The 21,946-nt window shown below is 41.9% G+C and overlaps 1 protein-coding gene across 1 annotated transcript in view; it reads left to right on the top strand.

The window, feature by feature from the left end:
• The window catches only part of BRAF (B-Raf proto-oncogene, serine/threonine kinase), a 1,627,514-nt gene that overhangs the window by 319,074 nt on the left and 1,286,494 nt on the right, over nt 1-21,946 (top strand). The window lies entirely within an intron of this gene.

Raw genomic sequence — 21,946 nt, 5'->3', positions numbered from 1 at the left:
CCACGCTGTCCCTCTGGCTGTGCGTATAGGCTAAGCCCTTTCTGGAGGGAGCTATGTAAACAGCCAGCATGACTATAAATCATTAGTAATTTCTTTCCACTTTGAGGCTTCTCAGGAGCTGCAGTTAGCCAGAGGCTTCCTGCCAGACAGATAAGATCCTTATGGGGAACTCTTCCACATGTATTTTCATTATTTAGGAATATTTTGTAGGTAGTTGTGTATTTTATGCCAGAGTTGTGGTATGCTACTTTAACAAGACCAACTTTTCAGTAATGCTAATAGATGTTCCTTGAACAGTCTGAGCACTAGAAACTGCTTTCTAGGTGTAACCTGTCTGTCCATGTTTTTGAGTTTATTTAACCTTTCTGAAGCTAATTTGTTGATTTTTTAATCAGTTTGAAAGTCTATTTTAATGACAGAAACTGTCTAGTGCGTGAATGCTTACGTATATTTTATGTCAACTTATTTCATTTTTATTGGGGAATTCACTTTGTGGAAAGTATATCTGTTCTTGATAGGTAAGTGTTGTCTGCCAGTTGTGTAACATTTGTGTTGGGGAATTGTGACTTTTTTGAAGGGGTGTATACTGCTTTTGTGCACTAAATGACAGCTTTGCTTCTGAACGCCCCCTTCCGGAGTAGCTTACTGGCAGTCAGGCTTCTTCCTTGGCTACAGCATGGATTCTTACACCAGTCTTGCAGTTCCTTCTTCCAATGTACTTAAAAAAATTAAATACGGTTAAAGCACAAGCTCTTGCCCTGAGCTGATGGTAACTCTGAAGTGGCCATTGCTTGTTCCTCAGACTAAGGGTGTAGCTGGGCATATTCAGTGTATTCAGATGAGTATTTTTTTTTTGTCTGAGCATCTGTTGGAAACCTCAACACTCAAAAAGCACACAATGTTTAGAAATGTAAAAATTAATATAGAGAGGTATACAAAGAATGCTTGTGTGAGAGGAACACACCTCTAAAAACAGCTTTTTATGAAAATAAATAATTTACTTGGATGTTCATAGACACTTGCGTTTCTACCTTGACAGGACTAAAGATTCAAGAAAATTGGATTATTTGTTTCCTTTTCAGGTTCAACTGTGGCAACCCTGTCTCAAAAGTTACCTTGTCAAGATGGCTAAGAGATTGTGTTACCTTCATTTATATTCATAACAACCACAAGTTTTCTGTACCTGTAAGAGTGCATTCTACTAGATCAATTGCCACATCAGCTGTTTTTCATTCAAAAGCTTCCATGGACGAGATATGTGCAGCTGCAGCATGGGTTATGCCTGATACCATTATCACTCATTACAAATTGAATATGGTCTCCAGGGGAAGAGCACCCTTTGGCTCTATGGTTCTCAAGAATATCCTTCCATAAGGTCATCCAGAACCTAAAGTAGCTGGCGACTCTGACCCATTGATAAGAATGAATGAAGATTGACGTCAGATAAAGAAGTTATGTACTCATAGTAACATTTTATCTGTGTTGTCATTCTTCATTCATTCTTGACATCCCACCCTTCTTCCCCCTCTTGTAGATTCCCTGGATGATCAGACACTTGTCCTAGGAACCTATAGGTTTTACTTTGGACATAGCTTCTACGTTTGTTTATGTTAGTCTGTCTGTCTTTGGCTGCAAACTTGATCTGAGGTAATGGAGAGAGGAGCATTGTGGGTAGATTCTTAGCTAGAGAGGTTTTTTTTTTGGCTGGTGTGAGCTATATAATGGCCGATCGGAGTCCCATTGGTCAAGAATGAATGAAGATCAACACCATGGATGGAACATTATGGTGAGTACATAACTTCTTTTTTTCTGCTTTATAAATACAATATTCTGTATGGTTGTTGCTGTTCTCCTTAAGGATCTGTATCCAAAATCCTGCTGTCAGCTTATGTCTTGAATTCCCTCGTTTCATCATGACTTTCCAGTTTAATATGTATATGAGCCTTGACTGTAAAACATCCCTTCAAATCAGGTAATCCTAAACCACCTTGGTCTGTGAGAAGAAACAACTTTATCTGACTTAATTCTTGTCTTTTCACAAACAAATGCCTTCAACTGTTTATTAATTTTGGTCCACAACTACTTCTATTATAGATAAAATATGCCTAACCTGTATATAAAACTAGAGGAACTAGAAACCTTTTCACTGTCTTTTGTCTTATTCACCATATTCATCAAGACCTACCAATGTATCAGTTGTACTGTTTTTTGTTTCTTCTCTTCCAGCTTATCCTTAGCTGCTATAATAGAGTCCTGTTTTATCCATATACCTATAACTGAACTTCTGTGGTCCCCATTGACATGGGTATTGCTGAGCCAATTTACATGGTAAACTGTGTACCCGCACCATAGCTTTTGTTTTATATTCTGTGTTTCACAACTTTTAAGCAAGGGTATGGTATCTGTATCCAAACATGTCATCTCTACTCTCAACGGAACAGTCGTTGAGTACTTGTCTCCTTTGGTATGTACTTGGCCAGGCATATGCAACAACTGGAGTGTCCACAGAGGTTCTTCCCAAAAAGAATACATGGTGTGGAAAGCTAGTCCTGTTGGAACCACCTTAAAGCCTCGTATATTCAGTCTCTACAAACTGCTGAGAAGTAACTTTTGCCTAGCCTACAAAGCATCCTCTAGTCCAACTTTGTTGGATTTTTTGCACATCTGTGAAACAGATAGCATCAGGAATACCCAATCCAGGGACCTAAACCTTTCCTGCAACATAAATAGGACATGCTGGGAGGGATGGACATGCGTCTCATAGGCTCCTACTTCTTTGGAGAACAGATGGAACAGACTTGCCATCCATCTGAAACAGAGTTCATTCATACAGTTATTTAAGCAAACCTTAGATAAGTGGATTGGGAATTGTAAATACACCTCTGGTCTGGCAGCTATGTGTCTTAGAGAGAGGACACTTGTAAGTGCTCATCCACCCATGCCCAAGTATGTATACTCCCACAAAACCCTTAGGAACCAAATTTTATTAGGAAGCATGGCTAGGCTTTAAAAGGCCCCTTAGGTCAATAGCCAGTATTCTACTACAGTGCCATACAAGTTATATCCTTGATTTTATGTGCCTCTTGTTTTCTTTGCCAGTGGCCCCAAGCATAAAGCAAATAATGAAAGGGAAAGAGAACATCCCTGTTTGGTACCTTTGTTTAAATTCCGCTTGTCAGAGAGGAACCCTCCCGCTGATGTATGACCTTTTATATATCCTCTTAATTAAGCCTTTTATTCTGTCAGGAAACATTAATGCTGCTTTCACCCTACTCATAAAATCCCAGCAAAAGCACCATTTTCTTACACTTTGCTTCCCTCTGGATCACCATTGTCTTGGTAATGTTATTCCATATTTGCTTCTCCTCCACAAAACCACATTAATCCATTTCTGTCAATTTTGGTAACGCTTTTGCCATATTAAGAATTTATAGATCTAAGCAGTTTACAATCATGTTTTAAAATTGAAATGGGTCTATTTGATGAGTCTGAAGGGTGTTAGCCCTCTTTGGGCAATGCAGCCCCAATATTTTTCTTTTAAGATACTGGAACAGTTTTGCCTTTTAAAATATTGTTATAACAAAAAATGTTCAGATTTTATCACTTACTTTCTTCAAAGTGCCCATGGGAATGCCATCTGATCATCATTTGATCATTGCTGCAGTAGCCTTAGCTTATATGGGTTATATCCTGCCTAAGATATAACAGATGGCCAGCTTCCAAAGCTTAAAGATGTCTTCCATGCATCCAGACCACTGAGAGCTTGGGCAGATGTGAAGAAAATCCATTTTAAGGGCACAAAACCCTTTCATGGCTTTCGTACCCCCAAAGCAAACTCTTGTTGTGGTCTTTTGAGGATTGACAATCATCTAGCATTTCTCCATTGCTGGGCAGATATGCTCCTTTGGGGGTGGTAATAAATTTCCACAAATTATTTTATGACTGGAACAATACCTTTTTAAGTGAAACTGTGCTTTTATGCTAAGAAATTAATTTTGTTTGGACTGTCATGCAACTTTTCTCTCAATTGGAAGACTTATGCTTTTATTACTTTGTTTAAACTTTATTTTAATATTTAGTCTATTATTTTTGTAAGAGAACTTTTATAAATTGTGTTCAGGGGTAAGGATGTTTTTAAGGTGAAAATACTACCTTTATGATACTTGCCTTTTACTGACTGCTGATGTTAGTTTTACCTGGACTTCAGGCTTCCTTCTCAACTTTACAGTGGAACAACTTACCATTTTTTTCAGTTCTTCCTTCTTCCAGCCACAAAAAGAAGCTTCCAGACAGCCTTTGCCCTTTCAGAATGCTACTACTGTGCCTCATCTGCAAATGGATGATTCTGCAGTGGCCTTTTCTGGCTCTTCAGGCTGCTCATCTTCCTTGGTTTCCTCTGGTCTAGTCTCTTCCGCCACCATGGACCAGGGTTAGATAAGTCCACTGTGGCTGTTGAGTGTCCTTGGTCGTCATGGGTGAACCAATGTGCGTTCTGGAGGGAGGGTTTGGGAATGTTTCCCTGCCTGACTGAACTGTGATGCCTGTCCCCTGGAGGTATTGGCCTTGGCAGGAGTCTATCTGCGTTTGTGGAAGTACCTGTTAAAAAGAAGCAGAAAGTTAAAACATTTATCTTCTGCAGTTGGTACTTTAGACAGGGATGATTTATCGGACAGGACTTAAGGCTTCATTCAGGCTTTCTAATCCTTCTCATTCTGGATTGACTGGTAAGAGAAGAAGGAATTCTTTGTAGATTTCCAATGTGATGAACAGGGAAATGATTGTGAAGGAACAACTTTTTTTTCTTTCCTCCAAAAACTTATTTTGAGGAGAATATTCATTTTAATTGTCCAATGGAAGAATTTTGTAGGAAGAACCAACAGCTTCAGTTGGAACATAATGACATTCCATTTTCCTTAAAAAAAAGTTATGATTTAGTACAGCTGGAATGTCTTCACTCTACTCTTGTTTCACCTGTTCTTTCAACTTGGGAGGATTTATTATTTATTTATTTATATTTGTTGACCGGGAGTGTCCGACTGGACGTAGGTCCATTTTCAGCGGAGGCCTGGGGAGAAAAGCTCCACAGTTAAAACAGACAGTAGTTGCATTGGATTACATAGTGATTAACAATTTACATCGCAATTACTTACAACATATTTACAAATGAAGAACATAGTACATCAGTAGACAACTAGAATCTTTATCTGTGAAGTACATAACAGACATTAACAAATGTTACAAGAAGAAGTTCCTGCTGTATAATAAGTACTGGCTTATGAGCATCTGAGCTTCCTATTATCAAGGTAGTTAGTGGAGTGGAAAGAAAGGTAGTGGTTGTATGGGGAGGGTGATATTAGAGTGGGAAATGCAAGGGCATAGCCAGCATGTTTTTAGGTGCGCTTTTAGTAAAGTTTTGAAGTGGGTGCATGATGGTATGGAGGTAATTGTGGGTGGGAGGGAGTTTCATAATTTGGCTATGGTGCAAGAGAATAGTGCTTCACCAGCAGAGTTATTGGCTTTAGTGATCTGCAAGTGATTTTTGTTGCTTTTATTACAGCCTGCAACATGCCTTACAACTAGCCTGCAAGCCCATAAGAAGGCAGATAGATTGCATATAGTTCCTCAGTCTTACAAATTCTTTTTTCTAATCCCAGATGTGACCCTGCAGTGTTTTTCTTGGCAATTCCTGCTGCAGCTAAACATTTAATAAATGCTAGTCCCTGCCTTTTGAAAAGGATGGGGATGCTTTTGATAGGTATAGGAAAAGTGTATTCTTCTACCGCTCTTATTTTTAGGATTCTTAATTGTTGAAGTCACACCTTAAAGTTCTTGCTTGCTTCATTTGAGACTGTAAGGAGTATTATTGCAACTTTTCCTCCTTCTGATGGCAGATCTCTGAATCCTTTTACTGCCTCTGTGTCTCAAGTAACCAAACATTCTTTGAAGTGTGCTTATGACTCAGCTGATATCTTTTTCCATAGCAGTAGTTACTGGGTCTGTCATGGGAAGGTTTGCATGGTTATATTTTCGGAATTTGTCTGAAGATGTTAAAGTTGAAATTTTAAATCCCCCTTGATAGTGATGTTTTTGGACTATCTGCTGCTGAAGTCCTGAAGAACTGTGATGAGAGAGAGAGGAAACTGATGCAAGGGGGGTGGCTCAGATTTCTCAACCTTCCTTCTCAAAGTTTGTTAAAGGTTTTATCCATAAGTCAGATCTTTTTTATAATAGCAAAACAGACTCTACAAACTTCTGTCAAGCAGGCATTCAAAACATTTATTTATTTTACATTTGTTGACCAGGAAAGTCCGACTGGATTCATGCCCATTTTCATTGGAGGCCCGGGGAGAAAGCTCCAGGGTATACATAATAAAATATAGTAATAAGGACAATATAACAGAAAAAGGTGAGACATAGCAATGCAGTCAAATACAAGTATGCTATTACTGTTAATACTTTGACAGTCAAAATTAGGTTCATGACATTAGTAGACACTAGTTACAGTCAGGAGAAATAAAAACACATTAGTATTGACATCTATTAGATTTTTATGTACATTCATTAAAGCTGGCTTAGCCAGGTTTGTTAGTGTCAGAGCCAGTTTAGTGACATATGTTGTTTGAGTTTGGTCTTAAATTGATTTAGGGAGGAGAGCATAGTAATGTCAGCTGGGAGTTGATTCCAGGTTCTACCTGCAGAGTTTGCCAAGAGAGCTTTCCCTGCTGTATTGTTGGTTTTGGTTGTAGGAATTTGAAGTTTATTTGAGGATCTGAGCAGTCTCTGATTATTTTGTGCGGTGATAATATTACTAAGAGCTGGTGTGTTATCTGGATTATAGAGAATTTTGTTAGCTATGATCAGGAGGTTATATTGTATGAGACTGGAGAATTCTAGCCACCCAAGCTGTTTGAGGTTGATGCAGTGGTGGGTTCTGCATGGCTGGTCAGTGGCAAACCTAGCAATGTGATTATAATAGATAGTCTGTTTAGTAGTGACTTGTTTAGATTAGACAGAAGGGGGGAAGCATATGTAAGTGTTGAAATTAAGTGAGAGCGGGCAATGGCAATCCTAGCTGGAGGGGTTAGAAAGGCTTTAATTCTATGCAATGATCCAAGTTTTTTTATTGGTGTTTTTTATTATTTGATTAACATGAAGTTCAAATTTTAGGTTATTGTCAATAATGACACTGGGCAGTTTTGTAGAAGGGTCTGGGGAGATAACAGTACCATCTTTTGCATTAATGGTGAAAGAGAAAGTTGCAGACCTTTGAGTAGATGAGAGTAGCAACATTTTAGTTTTTTTGAGATTTAATAATAGCCGGCGACCAGTGAGCCAGTTTTGTACAATATTAAAGGTGGACTGGGTAGCAGACTTCAAATCTGAGGGAGATGTGGCTGAGTAAACCAGACTAAGGTCGTCAGCGTATTGGATACAGCTGACGTTTGGGATTACAGTAATACAAGTCATTAATAAAAATTGAGAACAGTAGGGACCCTAATATAGAGCCTTGTGGTACTCCAAGGGTGTTTGGTAGTAGTTTAGAAAGCTTGTTCTGCCAAAGAACAGCCTGCTGCCTCCCAGTCAGGTAGGAATTGAACCATAAAAGGGCATTAGAGTCTAGATTGGATGTTTGCATGGTGTGTAACAAAAGTTAGTGATCTACCATGTCAAATGCCTTGAAGAGATCCAAGAAGAGGGCCGAGGAGATATTATTGCGGTTGCTGTTTATTGTGTTGGTAAAGGCATGTAGGGCTGAGATAGTACTGTGGTGTGGTCGAAAGCTGTGTTTGGTATCGGCCATGAAGTGATTTTGGATTAGGTGGTGCATGAGTTGTTTGTGTATACATTTTTTTCCAATATTTTGGCAAATGGTGAAAGTATAGCCGTGGGTCTATAATTGGAGAATTCAGTGGAGGAGCCTACTTTATGCAGTGGGATAATATAGGATGTATTCCAAATGGTGGGAATTTTTGCCTCTGCTATGGTATGATTAATTAATATTGATATTGGATAGGCTATAGCATCAGCTGATTTTTGAAGGTATTCAGCAGGTTGTTGGTCAGCAGATAGAGTGGTGGGTTTTAATTTTTTGATAAGGGTACGGATAAGTGATGTGGACACTGGTTGGAAGCTAAATGAGAGTCTATTTAAAGGGTTGGTATTGTCAGGGCTTGAGGGAGCTGGGAGAAAGTTGGCTAGCTAGGGTTTGAATTCTTTCAGTAAAGAAGCGGTTGAAATTGTCTGAGACAACTTCAAAAGATTTGTCAATGAAACCAGTGGGGATGGGAGTGGATGTTTTTCCCAGATGGAGTAGGTTATTTAGACTTGCCCAGAACTTCTAAGGATTGTTTTGGTTTACAGTCTGGACTTTGCATTAGTATTGTTTTTTGTCATTTAGAATTGATTTTTTGGTATCATTTCTGACTTGCCTGTATTTAACATGATCTAGAGGGTCTTTAGTGAACTGCCAACGAGCCCATGTTTCTATTATGGATTTTTTGCCTGGTCTCTGGTAAGCCAGCCATGGTGCTGTAGTTGCTTTTGTTCGCTTTGAGCGGACAGGTGCATGCAGATTAAGGATTTCTAGAAATTTATTGTTACAATATACTACTGCCTCCTCTAGGGGGAAGTGTTTTAGTACAGACCAGTTGCAGGAGATAAGTTCCTGTTGGAATTTGGCCTGATCAAAGTCTTTATTGTGCCTGACTTTCCTGAGTATGGGTGGTTGTGAGTTAATAACTTTTTGCTTACTTAACTACATAAGTGAGGAGATGATCACTTAGACCATTGGGAAAGGTCCCCACAGTGTACATTTGGGGATTACTGTTTACAAGCACCCAGTCGAGTATACTTTCTTTTTGGTTGGGTTTACCTAGCCTGGTAGGGGTGGTTATTTGTGTGAAAGCATGCAGATTGATGTGGGTAGAGGGGGATTTAGAGGAATAGGTTCCCCAATCTATATTAAGGTCTCCCAGCAGTAGGGTTTTTTGAGGGTAATAACATGATAGCCAGTGAAAAGTATCCTCCAGTGTGGCTATGTTACTGCCGGGGGGGGATATACATGCAAACGATGTTAATGCATTTACTTTTGTTAAGCTGCAGTTTAGTGGCAATAATCTTGGAGTTGTTAATCTGAGGTGGTTGGTTTACATCTCTGGTCAGGTTCAACTCAGATTTATACAGTATGGCTACCCCCACCCCCTTTCCTAGAAGCACGATCTAGCCTGTGTATATTATAGCCAGGAGGTAACACCTCATTGTCAGCCAGGTCTCAGATGGACAGAGTATCTCAGGGGAGTGGACAGGCAGGAGAGAATGTAGTTCATGTACCTTGTTATTAATACTCCTAACATTGAGATGACAGGTCAGGAGAGAGTTATTTGGTCTACTGATTCTAGGTGGTTGGCTTAGGTTGCCATTAGTGGGGGTGTATATATCAGAGGTGGAAGGGCCTGGGTTGGGGTGAATGTCCCCACTGAGTATGATACAGGGTCTATATTTAACTATAAGCCTTAAGAGTTTATATAGGAGTTTATAGTATTGTCTGGGTTTGGCATTAGTGTGCCTGGGGTTGGTAGGCTGAAGGAGTGTATAATGGCTTGAGTTTCCTTTGTCATAGATATGGCTGGAAGTGTGATGCTTTATAGTTGGGGAGGAAGTATGCCCATTAGGGTTTTGATGATCGATAAGCATATGGTTTTCATACTGGGTGATTATATTGGTGATCAGCAGAATGGGTAGTACATAGTAGTGGAACATGATGGTTAATTGTTGGACTGACACTACAGTAGAAGGAGTTACTACCAATATTGAGGTGTCAGAGTGGGAGGAAAATAAAAATATAATAAATAAATAAAAATAATGACAGGAAGGCTCCAAAAAGAAGGGTGTAGGACTTCCCAGAAACCAGGACAGTTCAACAAGTCTGAATAACAGTCTACAAACTGCACCCCCACCCATTTCCATTCAGGCTATCCTTTGGCTTCCTGAACACCTGCCTCTCCATTTCGTTGTTTGGCAACAGATGCATTAGGGGTACAGATGGCACTGAGAATCTCTTCCCTCCTTTTTATGGGATTCCTTGTAATTCACCATATCAAGCTTTTTCCCTCCTGTTATTCAGCATCTGTCTGTTCAGAGAGTAAATATAACCTTTTCCTCATTTTCAAACTGTGAAAGGTTTCTATTCAGGAATGTTTCTTATACCAAAGAAACAAGTCTTAAATCTTTCCTTTCTCAGTCAGTTTCTGAGAGTCCTGATGTTTAAAATACTGTCCTTTCACAATCTGTTACCTCCTATTCTTCCTTTTTTTTCCCCGGTAGCTCTAGGTTTAAGGGATGCTTAAATTCCTGCAGCCCCAGATTTCACATTTTTTAAAGGTTTTCTGTGTCTGGATTATACTTGGCTCTCTGCATTACTCTTGGGTTACCACTGCCCCTAGGGTGTACACAAAGGGTTTAACTCCAGTGACAGTCTATTGCAGATTGCAAGGTGTTCTTGTTTTCCTTATTTAAATGGCTTGCATCTTATGTTGCCCTTTTCATTCTTCCTCACTAATGGCTTCGGATCCAGTCCTCTGATCCGACTTGGCCGCGTATACTAGATTTCAGATCCAGTTCTCGAGCTCCTCCCTCTACCCATAATGGTCTACTCCAGCTCGGTTAGCTCAGATCTTGTTTGCTGCCATTATGGTTAGACGTAGGTTCTGCTCTTGAGCTAGTAAGCAGGTTTTTTCTTGTGATAGTTGCTAGCTATTTTGATATAGCTCTTCATAAAACTTGTTAGTCTTTCTATATTATGCCTCTTAGTGGTCGCCAGCATTAGGATTTTTTTTCTGCACTTTTCTTGACTTTTTACTCACCCTCAAGTAATCTTCATACCATTGTTAGTATTCCATTTTCCCTTACCTCTTCAGGTATCTCCTTAGGGTACCATAGCTGGTATTTTTTTCTCCCTTCCTTACCCAATAGCCAAAAAAAAAAAAAAAAAAGTTGTTTCTTTCCTTAACTGTGTGATATTCTCCTCTTAACCATGTCGGAGAAACCAACTAGTTTTAAAAAGTGCATTTCTTGTGAGCATAAGATCCCAAACTCAGATGCCCACAAGAAGTGTTTCTTTTGTCTAGGACCAGACCATCTCAACACGACCTGTCCCGTTTTTGCTACTTTTAATTCCAGAGCGTTCTTGGACAAGCGTAACAAGCTCATTCTTAAGAGATTACTTCCTGTTCCTCCTGGGGTTCAAACCCCCTCAAAAATTTCTAAATCCCTTTCTTTCGATGCTAGAGAGAGGGCTTCATCTGAGCCGCTAGAAAAAAACAGAAGAATTCAGAATCCGGCCTTCTTGGATCTGAAACTTCCTGGGCATTCCTTAGATCCAAAGCCTTTATAGGATCCAAAAGGATTGGCTCCTGTTGTCGTATCCCCTTTACTGTCCACTTCTTCGGATCCTAAGTCCTTGGATCCGAGAACCAGTTCAGCTCATAGACGTCATATGCCAGAGTATGCAATGAAGCCTATTTCCCCTTCTCTGGCCACTCAACTTTTTCAAAGAAACACTCTTGACCCCCTTCCATGTCGTCTTCTAGGTCTTCCAGAAGTCTGTCAGAGGTGGATGTGGATAGAGTGATGTATAAATTCCTCAGAGGTCAGATCTAGATGGGAGTTCTTCCAGCTCTGTCCCCTACTGGATCCGTGAGTGTTCCTACCAAGTCCATAGTTTTTCTCTCTCTCTCTTCAGTCCAACTCATTGTTTTGGAGTCCCAGGATCTGAGATTGAGAGGTTCGATGTCAGATCCAAGGGTAGTCTCTTCCTCCACTCTGATGATTTCCTTGACTGGCTTTGCTCTGATACCCTCTGATCAGAGTGGGTTTTGGAGCAGAGATATTGGCGGTAGATCCAAGGGGTTGGATTTGGCTCTGTTTTTGTCAGATCTATCCCTTATTGTTGGAGCCTCAGCTCGCATCAGATTCTGCCCTTGACACACTGATCTGGAAGTGGCCCCAACCTGCCTTCTTTGGAAATTTCAATTCCAAGGAGGGGAAGAAAAGATTTCTCCTCATCCCTTGACATTCAGGGTGGTAGAAGGGGCTTTCTCTATTCATAAGGAACCATCATCACCTGTCTCAGATCCTATCCCCTTCCCCTCACTGGCTCCGAGCTACGAGTCCATCAGACCTACTCCACAGGGACAGCCAGTTCCAGTTAGTCTCCAGACAGTTCCGGAAGAGGAACTCCCCCATCTTCGAATACTTTCCCTGTACATATCACAGGGGAGGTTATTCGGAAGAGGACGTGTAAGAGGAGATACACAGACTCCCCCATGGAGTCTCACAGAAGACATTGATTTTGCTGATGGAGAAGGATCCCCCAGATCACCAGCTGATGACATCTCCTTTGGAGGTATTCTAGAAATTCTTACACAGAAAAGTGTCTGGTCATCTCAAATTACTCCTTCTGAGGAATAGGTGTTCCAGGAGGTTTTTGGTGCTGGACCATCTATGTTTTGGATGACCCCCGGCGGATGAACTTTTTAAAATCTGGTTTCCTGTCAAGCATGGAAGGAGACAGACACCGTCAAGCCCATACCCAAGCACCCTGACAAATTTTTAGCTCCTCCTTCAGACCACCCTCACTGGGGGAATGGGGTCGCAGTTGATGTTATGGTAGTGGCAGCAGCCACTAAGAAAGTGCTAGCGGAGCAAAGGTCTCTTGTCTATCCACTAAGCAAGAAGTCCAGAGCGTTGGACAGATTTGGAAAGTGAGTGTCTCAGTTGCCTTCACTTTGAGGTCACTTAACTATTTGGCACATTTCACTAGGGTGCAGAGAGATTTGACTAAAGAATTATCAAATTGCCTCTGAGTCCATGTCTTCTGAGGACTTCAAAAGAACTTCCTCACAACTAGCCACCCTTTTGTCTATTTCAAACGCGTTGATGAGGCTAATCTCACACACAGCTGAATGTACCTCATGAACTTGCTGGTTCAGGTATTGCCATAAGGAGACATTCCTGGATGGGGCTATGCGACTTTGCGGAGCCCTTTAGGGCATTTTTTTATTAATGCCCCTTTTGATGGCACTTCTTTGCATGGGTCGTCAGTTAAAGATATGCTTACCCGCAGTGAAATGTAAAAACCCTATCTGATGTAGGAATCAAGTTTTCTAACCCTCAACGGACCTTCTCCTGAAATCAGAAAGGTGGTAAGATGATGTGGTTCCGTAAATCTCAGGGGTCTTTCCCGAATTCACGAGGGGACAATTCCTCCGAAGACAGAGGAGGAAACATTAATGGCAGATGTTGCCCTGGAGGCAGAGGAGGCCTGCAGAACCAGGAATTTAGTGATTCCTTTTCAGACAGGCCCTGTCAGTGCTCCTGAAGCGCTGTCCGACTGTTCAACTCTGGAGGCAGTTGGGGTTGTTTCTCTTTACACCTAGATGCCTGGACATGTATCGCAAAAGATTTATGGATGCTGTGAATAATATCCAGAGTTGTTTCTTCTCCATGTTAGGGGAATTAACAACCCAGTGTTCCACCCAATCAGAGGAAAGAAGCATCACAGGAAATACAAAAGCTGCTAGAAAAAGTCATCCAAACAGTTCCACCCGAGCAGATAGGATTCAGAACTTACTCGTGATTTATTTTCGTGCCGAAGAAAACAGCGGACCTCAGACCAATTTTGGATCTAAGCGGTTTGAACCAGTTTGTGAAGAAGGCAAAGATCTGAATGGTCATAGTTCAGTTCATCCTGCCCTTCTGTTCAAGGATGAATGGGATGTGCTCCATAGATCTTCTGGACACACGCCTCCTGGATCATTTGTCTATTTTTATATGATAGTATCTTCACTTTTGGCTGGGAGCCAGTCATTACCAATTCAGAACTCTGCCCTTTGGAATCACCACAGCCCCCAGCGTGTTTACCAAATGCATGGCAGTAGTAGCAGCTCACTTGAGGCTCCAAGGATACCAGGTGTTCCAATATTTAGACAGATGGCTCCTCATTGCCCCCTCCAGGCATCAACATCAACAAATCAGGGACTATTTGCTTCAGATTTGCAACACCTTGGGCATTTCAGTCAATCATGCCAAATCACAAATTGCTCCATTTCAGTGCCTGGAATTCATTGGAACTCTCTTGAATACTATGACTTAGGTGGCTTCTTTACCTCTCCACTGCATTGCTTCTTAAGGCATCAAGTGGAGGATATTCTCTCTCATCCTTTTCCTTCAGAGAGGTTAGTGCTTTGAGCACTGCGGTCAATGTCAGCTGCCATAGTACTGCTTCAATAGCTTGTTTCTTTATGCGAATTCTACAGTGGATATTAGCTGTAACAGTGGTCCATTCTGTGTCAACCCCTGTCCTTTCAGATAAACCTCACCCCGATTTGCATACACGACATTTGTTGGTAGATTCAGTCCGACTATCTCTTTCTGGGCAGACCCTTTGTTTTTCTGAATCCAGTTGCCATGGAAACCTCCCGACTGGGGTTGGGGGGCATTTTTTGGAAGAACGATCCAAGGCATGTGGATCCCCCAAGAGACTAAATTGGATATCAGTGTTCTAGAGAGGAGAGCAGTCCTTTTAGTGTTGTAGGCCTTTCAAGAATCTCTCCTTTGGGGACTATTGCAACTCAGACAGACAAAATGTTGGTAGTCTGGTACCTTAAGCAAGGAGGTACCCAATCTTACCCCCCTGTGCAGAGAGGCCATGAGAGTGTGGGAGTAGGCAGTTTCTTCAGACCACTTTCTAATTGCAATGCACATTCTGGGGAAAACCAGTACATTGAGCAGATCTGTTCTGATGCCTCATGAGTGGTCTTTCAACCAGTCAGTAGCGAACATGATCTTCAAGCATTGAGGCCAACCTTGCTGTGACCTATTTGCCTCCCCCCTCAACAACAAGTGCAGCAAGTACTTTGCTCTGACCCCCCCCCCCCCCGGGGAAGTAACCAAGAGACACTGTGCTTCACTTTTGGCCCTCTGGTCTCCTTTATGCTTAACCTTCTCTTCCCCTAATTTCAAAATTCTTACGGAAAACAAGCAGGTTGAAGAGCTCTGTAATCCTCATTGCCCCTTTCTGGCCCCGTAAATTTGTTTTCCCTTCCTATGGTCTCATTTTTGTTATCTTCCAATGGAATTTGGAGCCTTGTTAGGATCTCGTGTCTCACCCATTGGGCATTCAACATCCCAACCTTCTAGCCCTCAAGTTAACCACATGGTTTCTCCTCTTCCAGTAATACTTGCAGTCCAGGATTTCTTCCCCAGTTTGTTGCATTATTTTAACATCACCAAAACCTTTTTCTCTCAATCCTTTTTAATCAAGAGTCCAGTTTTTCTTCAGTTCATCTTCTAGGCGGCTATCTCTAATTTCCATTCAGGAAAAATCTTTCTCCCTGGCTTCCATTTAGATTATGTAAAACTTTTATGAAGGGTGTTTTTCTAGGACCGCTGTTAAAGGATCCCTGACCACCTTGGGACCTTACTGCAGTTCAAGTTTTAAAATGGTCTTTCTGGTAGCAGTAACTTCAGCAAAAAGAATTTCTGAACTACATAATTTTTCATCTAATATCAACCAGTCCATTAATTTACTAATCATTTTCCCAAATTTTTCCAGTAAGGAGAGATTACATGCTATATCTCCTTCATGTACGTAGACATCTACATTTTTATCTTAACAGGACAAAGCAATTTAGAAAGTCAGAGCAGCTTTTCATATCCTTTTCATCAAATTGCCTGGGTCAAGCAGTTTCTAACATTACTCTGGCCAAATGGATTACAGACTGCATTTCACTAATTTATTCATAAAAAGACTTGGTATTGCCAAGACTTCCCCAAGCTCATTCAGTTCGATCATTGGCTATTTCATCAGCTTTTTGGTAAAGGACCTCTGTTGTTGACATTTGTGCAGCAGCAACATAGTCCAAAGCCCATACCTTTATTTCACACTACAGATTGTATGTCATATTCAAAAATAGAGCTTCCTTTGGTTCGGCAGTGCTCTGGAGAATATCCTTCCATGAGGGCCACCCAAGGTTTACATAGCTAGGGACTCTGTCCCATTAGTGAGGAAGAATGAGAAGGACAACATCAGATTTATAAGTTATGTACTCACCATAACTAGGCATCTGTGTTTTCCATTTTCATTTTTCCTCACCTTCCCTCCCATCTGACACCATTCTCTATTGGACTGTGTCTGGAACCTACTGTTCCAGGTTTGAGCCCCGTCTTTTCCTGTTCATCCAATTTTTCTGTTGAAAAACTGGAAGATGAGGCAGTAAACTCGATCTGAGGAAATGGGGATGAAGTAGAACATTATGAGTAGAGAGAGGAGCTCAAGAGCTGTATCCGAAATCCAGTATATGTGGCCGAGTTGGATCAGAGGATCGGTTCTGAACCCATTAGTGAGGAAGAATGAAAATGGACAACAGATGCCAAGTTATGGTGAGTACATAACTTATAATTTTCTTTGCAGAGTTTTCAAAAATGTCGGGAATCTCTTACTTGGGTAATAGGGTTCCTTCTCAGACTGGGTTTCCTGGAGAAAGCACTAAAGTCTTGTTTGACTGCTTTCCACAGGATTGTACTCCTATTGCATCTCTTTGGTACTTTATTTGTTGGTGTCCAGAACACTGATTTTCTCCAGCTCTGTTTGAGCTCTAAGTGGTATGGGCTCATGGAAGGTGCTGTTGAGCTTTGGATGCTGCCCAACTGTTACATCCTAGGCAGGATATAATACATAGCTAAGGCTGCTTGCAGCAGTGGTCATTCAAACATCTACTGTAATGGCAAGTTTACTTACAAAACTGCACTTTCCGAGACATCCCTGTTGACTGATTATACATCACCATTTGTATTCCATCCCTTCCTGTGTTTGGTATTAATTCTTGAGCCTCATCATCCTCTAATCTTGGCATCAAGTCTTCCTTAAATGTATCCATTTGTGTATTATCTTTGTGTCCCTGTTCCTCTGATTTATACAAATTTTTCTTAGAATTTCCAAAACCTCTATAATACAGAGGATTATAATGAAGTTGCTGGTCACAATCTTATGTGTTTGAGACATGGATGCCAAGAAATTCACCTCTAGAGTGAAGCTCAAGAGGTGAATCTTGGCATCCATGTCAGAAACACAATTTTTAGGTTATGATTGTGGCATGATCGCAAGTCTTTGTAGTGCATGGAACTTCATCTTCTCCATGCACTACTAGTTACAGAAAAAAAACCTATTTTGCTGGCTTTCAAAGCCATAAAGCACTAGCGTTCACTGTTGTACAGTGTAATGCAATGAGTTATGGTTTCACACACCTTTCATGCCTAACAACTGTAAAGATTTTCACAGAACATTCAGGTTGTTACTTCATGTTTTTGGTCTGTTTTTCATAAAATCTGTGGTTTTTGGACAAACAACTGAGGATTGAAGTCACTGAATGACATACATTTGAGTTTCAACATTGGTATCCTTAGAAAAATGCATCATGTTATTCCAGCTAGTTTCTACGTTTATTGGAGGAAGGAACGCCTTGTTCCTGCAAACAGTAGGCAGAACCAAATCTTTTCTTCCACCACTGTCATTTGCTGGTCAGTACAGACAGATTTTACTGTCTAGCACAAGACCTAACTTTAATGTTAGCACGGGAGGGGCTTAACATTTGTTAAGGTTGGGTCTTGTGCCACTTGGCACTTGACTTATTTGTCATTTTCCCAATATTGGAGTGTAATCACCTTGCTCCATCCACTGTACTTGTATAAAATCTTTTTGTATACTTCCTAAGTTTGGCAACAACCCTTTCCGTTTTCTGTGGCCTAAGTTGTTACATTAAGAAAGTTTATGCTTTGGAGTTACCAGAAATGCTTGCAAAAGCAGCCTTTCTGAAGTAATGCAGATTATCCAAATACTCCCTTATTTTCCATTTAGCACTCTGCGATTGCTCTTTATCTGTTAGATTTGCATTCTGCTGCAATACTTTAATCTTTGAGAACCCCTTTAAAATAATTACTAATTTCCCATATCTCTGTCTTATTTCTGTCACATTTTAAACTCTCTTTATTTTTTTCCATTGTCTTCCTGTCTCCTGAAGAAATAAAAACAAGAAAGAAATCCACATGCTGTTCCTTCAAACTAACACTTTCTTGCACACAATGAGCACTTTTGTCTGTTCACATTCAGACTTCTTCAGACTCTGACTCGCATATTTCTTCAGAAATCTATCCTGTTTTGTTTCTCTTCTGGGTCTTCTGATATATTCTCACTATTGCAAATCAGATTCCAGTCCCCACTCATAATATTCCCTCTTGAAAGCTAATTATTTCTCCTAGAATTCTCTTAAGCTCCAGAACAATAGTTTTAGGCACACTATCAGTACATGCCAATGTAATCTTCCTTCCCTTCCAGTAAGTCATTACCACAAGTTTACCACTACTGTCTTTCCTTTTCTGTTGTATCATTACTGGAGTATTTCTTGCAGTCGGTGTTATCCCCTTTCCTTTATCATTAATACTCTGCTGAATATCCACTCTAAATTCCCTTCCTTGCCAAATGCATATCCCCATTTCTAGCCAAATGTGTGCCCTGTAACATTACTGTTTGCATCCTACAATTGGTATAATTCTGTGCTTTCCTCTTTTTGTCTTTTGTCTATACCTGCAATGCTGTTGACATCCCATGGTAAAATTGATAAGGCAGTCATTCTGATAAGAAGCCATTACTTTCATAAATTCTTCATGAAAGTTGTTTTGGATATAGGTTTCCAAGTGCAACTTGCACACATACTCTAATGCTTAGCAGGCAGATCCTGTATGCAGTTGTTGCTTCTCATTTCTGAACCCATGTCAAATTTTCCCCGTTTTTTTTTTTTTATTCAATAAAAACACTCAAGCTAGAAATTAAATGTTTTCAACCCCCAGACCATTTTTAGCTCTGAGAAAACGCACAAAACTATATACATTTTCCATAAAGGTAAGCTATGCTGTCTATAAGGACAGTTGCTCCAAATAAACAGGTACACCCTCAGGCTTTACTTATTCTAAAGTTAGAGTTAATCATGCTGGAAGTGCATAATAAAGAAGTGTCCCACATTGCACAAGTATCATCTGTCTTGATCCTGTCTCTCTTATCCTTCCAGATGCAAAAATAGTTTGCATGCTCTCAGTTAACATTTTTGTATCCTTATGAGGAAGTGCACTGGCTACCATAAAATAAACTAAATTGTGCATTGCTGTATCTAATACAAGTACCAAGGTTACTAGGAATTTCAACGGTTTATAAATGTATTCACTTACTTCAGTATCAAACTATTTTTACTGATCTGCTCGCCAGTGTCTTTCTAATTACTAATCATGATGTTTCTTATACAAATGTCTCAGAAGAGCACATTCTTTAATTGCCTGCACTTTCTCCAGACGACTTTGCTGATATCCAGGAAGTATAGTGACTAACCAGCAACTGAATTTTACCCACTTTGATTAACTGACTTTTTTGTAACAGTTTCACAGCTTTCACCCTGGGAGAGAACTAATCACCATGATACTTAGTCAGTAACCATCTTTCAAGTCCCTGGGAAGTTGGTCAAGTGTTGAAAGGTGTGCCTTAAGTGTGGAGAGAAAGAGCTCTATCTTGTGGTAGGTTTGTAATGAGTGGACTGTTTGTGTAATAGAAGCATGGATTCAGAGTGAGAAAGAGATGTCAATGGTATATAATTTCCTGAGGGAAGATATTTTTGTAACCTAAAGGGCACTCAGCTTAAAAGGTATTTCAAATCTCACATCTAAGCGAGCAGTTGGATGATTAGATAGTTGATTGCTGTTAGCACTGTTTTCACCAGAGTGGGCAGGATTAAAAGTTTAGCTGTTTTCTCTGTGATGTTGATGTGAATAATAGAATATAATTCCTGATCAAGATAGGCTCCACTGAAAAAGGACTCGTGTCCAGTCAGACTTTCCCGGTAAACAAATGTAAAATAAATAAATTTTAATATAAACGTATTTTTTTTTAGTTAAGGTAGCACTTACTAATAGAAGTGTTTTCTATTTGTATGGATTTGATGAGTGAACAGTTTGAGATCAGACCTCACATATTCAGAAATTGCTGTGTAGACACACAACCTTTTGTTCTTCCCAGCCAAAGTAGTGGTTAAATTTTGATCTGAAGTAGGAACTTCATTTGTCAGCAACCTTTGGGATACGGATCCGATCCGGCAACTTCTAACACAGCATAGATCTGAGCTCCTAGCTCCTCCCTTTACCCATAATCCCCTGGAGGATAGGGAGTCCAGGAAAGAGAAGCGGAGGGAGAAGCACCTTAAGCGGCGGGCCGAGGACTCTTCATCGGCCCCGTCCGCCAAGCGGGCTTCTCCGTCCAGGTCTTCTCGGTCTCCTCCTCCTTGGATCCGATCCCCTTGTTTCTCCCCAGGACCCGAGGAGGAGGTGATCCAGTCCCCGTCGAGGTCATCGAGGCAGCACTCCAGGTTGGCCTCGGTGGCCTCCTCGAGGTCCACCTTTAGCATGTCAGATGCGGACATGGACTGGATGAAGAGGAGATTCATCCAGGCCCAGATGCAGATGGGAGTGCTTGCCCCCCCCCTCCGGGGGGGGGAGCTCAATCCCTTTTTTCACCCATATTACTCCTTCTCCGACCTGCATTTCGGGTTCGGAGCGCTCAGAGCCGAGCCACGTTGGATCCGGGGGTGGATCAGAGCCGACCGTGCTGGGCACGTCGGCTCCGACGGTTCCCTAGAGTTTGTCGGATCCGACCTCTCGGAGCCGTGGGCCGAGCTTCGGATCCGAGGGATTCGGTGTGCCTTCGGCTCCGTCCCGGTCAGAGCACACTGGTCCTTCGGATTCGACGTTCTCGGCGCCGGGTCCGATCCCCGCTTCGGATCCGAGTGGGAGTCTGGTCTCAGATCCATCAGAGAGCTGCTCCCCTTCGGCTTTCGCTGCGGTGGAGAGGGCACTGTCGAGTGCTTCCAGGCCTCCGGTCCTGGCTTCGGCTCCCTCCCGCACTCCTTCTCATCTGGTCTTGGCTCCCCTCATCCGGCCCTCGGGGCAGCCTGCCTCCGCGCCTCTAGGGGTTCCAGTGGAACACGATACAGCCCGTGATGACTCCTCAGACAGCCCCCCCTGAGGAGGTTCCTCACAAGGCGAAGTGCAAGAGGAGGCACTTGGACTCCCCTGAGAGTCTCACCGAAGATACGGACTTAGATGAAGGGGAAGGCTCCCCTAGGTCACCCCCCGAGGATGTCTCCTTCGGAGACATCATGGAAATGCTCAAAATCAGGGGTGGGTGGTCTGCCCCCAAGGCTTCCTCTGATGAGTCCGTATTCCTTGAGGCGTTTGAGGCAGGACCATCTACTTCTTGGGTGTCCTGTCCCCCCGACCCCTTGGTGGATCTCATATCCACTAGGGCTTGGAAGGAACCGGACACCGTAGAGCCAGTCCCCAAGCGCCCGGACAAAGTTTTGAGCCCCTCTGCAGAGAGATCACACTGGAGCAGAGGTCCCCCTGTGGATGCCATGTTGGTGGCTGCAGCCACCAAGAAAGAGTTGGCTCAGGAGAGCCCCACGGTTCGTCCTCCGGGCAAGGAGTCTCGCGCGATGGACCATCTTGGGAAGCGGGCCTTCAGTTCAGCGACCTTTTCTATGAGAGCCTTGAACTACATGGCACACGTCATTCGGATGCAGCGGGATCTAATTAAGGAATATGCTGCTTCCCCCCAGGGTCCATGTCGAAGGGAGACAAGGATCTGTACTCCTCCCGAATGGCCACCCTCCACTCTATTTCTAACACCTCTATGCGGCTCTTGTCTCATGCTATGGAGGGAGCCGCTAGAGCAGGCGGAGTCGGGCTTGTCATGAGGAGACAGGCCTCGCTCCGTCACTGTGACTTCTCGGAACCCTTTAAGGCGTCATTCGCGAATGCCCCTTTTGATGGTTCTGCACTGTTCGGCAAAACC

Source organism: Protopterus annectens, chromosome 11.part0 (assembly GCF_019279795.1).
Source record: "Protopterus annectens isolate FY-2018-M chromosome 11.part0, PAN1.0, whole genome shotgun sequence".
NCBI lineage: Eukaryota > Metazoa > Chordata > Ceratodontiformes > Protopteridae > Protopterus > Protopterus annectens.
This window is presented reverse-complemented; position numbering and strand designations above follow the sequence as displayed.